We start from the raw sequence: 4,144 nt of genomic DNA, 5'->3' as shown, positions 1-4,144 counted from the left end.
GGAGAGTATAGACTCGCATTTATCCATATCAATTTTTGTTTCCGTGCGAGTAAATAATTTTGCACTTTGCCAAATAGAAACTGGCGTTGCAGTAAATTACTGTGTCGCCCACGAATAAGTAATTGCTTCCTGATTACAGTCTCTATTTAGCTTAAACATATTTTACCAGGTCACATAGAGATATGTTAAATAAAACTTGTGTTTTGCGTATGCCCATAGTTTGTTGCCATGCCCTACACACAAACATACTACTTAACCTTAAAATAAGGAACTTCTAAGATGCTTAAGACCTTTTTCAAGTTTTAATAATTGTGTTTCTTCGTCTTACGATGCATTTTAAGTTGATGGTTTTGTACTTGACGTTATATAATGCCGGTAGGTCGTGTACCAGGCAAAATAAGACACATGGATTCGATAATCTACATTTTGTACGAGAGATATGGGAAATATTTTTTGGGAGTGGAAGATACTTCTCGATTAGGGGATTGCCTCATGGGTGAATCGTGTGACACGTTGGGTAATCCGTGTGTTCCAAATTGATCTCTGCACGTAATAACGTTACGTATAATATTTATACGTAATAACGTATAAATCGAAGGAGCGTCTTGACTTTAATAATAGAATGCAAAAATTAAAGATACCACATGGTTTTTTTTAACAATACCACCAGTTGGCATTTTATTTTAGCAGTTTATTAAACTGTTTTTTTTTTATCACAACTGATACAGTTACATGTAAGTGGACGGTTAGGTACTTCTATAAACATTCTCTATAACGGGCGAACCTTTATGGGCTACGAAAGTTTTCCAACGGCAAAATCGGTTTCGAATCCATGTTAAACTGGACTATCGTGGAGTCGGCCCAGTACAATTCATGTGTGACACCGAGTTGTAAGGTTCTTTTGGCCTAATCTGCTAGCGAGGCTAGTAAGAGGGCGCCCGACAATTCCAGCCGTGGTAGGGTAATCGTCTTCAACGGCGCTACGCGTGTTTTCGTACACAATAGTCGCTAGGATAGGTCGCACCGTTTTATCTTATTTTACATCGAGCTGCCATAGTTCTTGCATAATTGGCTTGGCCTTGGCTATTACGGGCCCGATAAGGTCAAGTGGGTCAAAGAGTGCTGCGATTTGAGACAGGATTATGCGTTTTGTGATTTTACTTGTCGGGCACTCCTTGATATCTCTGAATTCAACACGATTGCTGGTTTTTTGTTGCTCGGGATCCAGCTCTTTGGGGTCGTTGCTCGCCCATTTCTGTAAGGGAAAACCGCCTTGCGTTAGGATCCTGGTTAAAGAGTTTCGCACTTTTATGGTCTGCTCGATGGTTTCGCATTCGAAATCGTGACCGCAGTGCCATACGTAACTTCAGTACATTTTTTTGATATTGGCAGATAGTACGAATCTAAGTTGTCCAAATTTAATGAGGATAGTGACTAAGTTGTCGTGCATGGTAGGCCCTACTACTTGTTTATTATTCGGCGATAGTACCGATGACGTTTTAGCTGAACGATTGAATACAACGTGATATATTTTTTTTGTGCTATCTGTGGTTTTGAAAACCGCGTGGCGGTGACATTTTTGAACTTGCTTGCATTACTCCCTTAGTTGATTGACCCTTCGTTACTAAAAACGACAGTCGGGGGAATCCGAATCTTCGTGCCGCTTAACGGAACTTTCGACATAGTGTTGGTGATTTTTTACATCATTGGGCAGCATATTTACGCCTTGAATGTTTCGCATCTCCGTTCAACCGTTTTCAACCGTTTTCACCGCATTCAACCGTTAAATGAGTCCTTGAATTTACGAAATTAGTTGTTCTGCCTAAACCGCCGACCTCTGTTTCGGTGGGTACGCATAGAATCTGGAATTAGTGCTGCACAAGTTCTGCGTTTCAAAGTGAGACTACGCTCTTAGGTCTAACAACATATGACACCGATATTGTAAGCAAACTTTCTTTTACGCAAAATAGTTTATCGATATAAAGTATTAGTATTACATAGAAGGGGAATACGATTTTAAAAACATAAATAAAAACAATGTGAAAGCAAAAAATATATCTGACGCTTTTTAACTCTATTTTTTATTTGACCACGATTTGTTGATTCTTAACGCGGTTAACGCTAGTTACAATTACAGTTGCTTTTCAATATCACATTTTATTAGGAGTAGTTATAGATTTTCATTTTAGTAGAGGTGAATTCAAACGGCAGTTACAAACGCGACGCTGAATCATATAGTTCTATTCTATTAAATACTGGTTAGCAGATTGATAAAACTTGAATCCTTTTTTAGGATTGACGACGCTTTCGAAGCATTATTTTTCGTTGGCTCAGAATATTTAAGTGGACGTTGTTGCTGTCGAACCATCCGATATGTCTTCAAATTAACGCGGCTAAAGTGCTGTTCGTCTTTGGTTGATATAGCGGTGGAGAATTTAAATAAGTGTCTGCAACTGTTGCAATTATAATCGTTATGTTTCAAAGCTAAACATTTATCCGCCGTGTTTCTTTTCCACTGATATAGATTTGGAATATATCCAACATCTTAGATCTTTCTGAATTTGTCACAGTGGTCTATGTTTCGTTACATTAAAATGTACTTTTTATTCGTGCCATCGATGTCGTTGGAAAAAGTTAATTACTTTATCCTCGGAAAATATTGAAAGCTTAAAACGGTTCCTCAAAAATGGCTTGATTGTTGTGCATACCACAAACCATGCTAGCTATTTATAGCGGAAGGTTTTCTACTGTATCGTGTCGCTAGCCCCTAGGATATTAATGCCATAAGATAGAATTCGATGCGGAAAATTTACTTAAGACCGTAATCGTAGATAATACTGTTTTATCACTGTTTAGAATATCTTATGTTTCATAAAATAATTTTACATCGACGGCGACCAAAATATTTTCACTTAATAACACATAGGGCGATAGTTATTGACCTTGTAACGTGGCAGCGTTACGCGCGTGACGCGTTTCGGTTCGTGAGGTTGTCCTGACCGGCCTCAGACCGACCTGGACCGAAAACGCTCGAGTTTGAGAATCGAATAGTCGCTTGTTGATTCGGAAGCGAATTGCCGATCAGTATCATTTTGAATATTGTTGGAGTATCATTTTGAGTATTGTTTGAGAATCGCCTACAAGTAAACCACGAGTACCAGAGAGTTAGCAGCGAGAATTATTAGCGAGAGCAGTGTGAGAGCAAGATAGAGTTTTGGAGGAACTCTTTGGTGGATCGTGGAGTTTGGAAAGATTTTACAAGGCTAGCTGTCGAGTATGCAGCGTAATCAGTGAGCAAGTCCGCAGCCATATTTCTCTGACGTTCTGTGAGAACGTGTGTGTATCCTAGAACGAGAGGTCCGCGATGGTGGTGAGCGAGTACCCTTGCGGTTCAACGCTCTGTACTTGTTTGAAATTGCATGGTTTATATACTATCTTGAGATATATTTCCCTTTTGCATCCGTTATCATTTCCCGTTCACCGTGCATCGTTGTACGTTCGCGCGCGCCGCCCCCCCCCCCCCCCTCCCTCTAAGTAGCGATAAGTGTAAGGTAAGTCCGACCTGTGGTTTCGAGTCCTTCGCGGTTGATTATTGTCAGATGATTGTTTAAATTAAACGTTGCTGAGCGCTAGACTCGCATTACTGTATCTAAGCTTTCGCCTATACCAGTAGATACTATTGGCATGAACACACTGTAAAGAATCACGCACGTCAGATGTTCTGCGCGGCGGTGCTTGGAAAAACCCTTCCTTCACCAATTACGGATCATCAATAGAGTAAACCGTCCTATACCGGAGGCAATTCTAGCACTTATATCCCGGTGGGGCGTCGACAGCGGGGGACACGTGTAGGTGGGGTCACTCAGTCTCCTGCGAGTTCAGGTAGCTTACGTCTGACAGTTAGAGCGAGGCTCGCGTTATCTTTGCGGCTGTGTTTATATTTTCTATCGTTTATCAGATTTATCTTCATGTGTTGTACTGTTTCGTTCATGTGCTCTATTTTCCTAGCGTGCATAACCTGCTTAGCAAATTCCGCGAAATATCTGTAGTTTTCTTAGAGGATTTGTTTTTTCAAAATACACGGTCACTTTTGCTTCTTTTTTCCAGCGAGTCAATTAGGGTTTTATGATTGTTTGTGTAAAGT

The sequence above is a fragment of the Xylocopa sonorina genome, unplaced genomic scaffold, assembly GCF_050948175.1.
Source record: "Xylocopa sonorina isolate GNS202 unplaced genomic scaffold, iyXylSono1_principal scaffold0076, whole genome shotgun sequence".
In the NCBI taxonomy this organism is placed as follows: Eukaryota; Metazoa; Arthropoda; class Insecta; order Hymenoptera; family Apidae; genus Xylocopa; species Xylocopa sonorina.
This window is presented reverse-complemented; position numbering follows the sequence as displayed.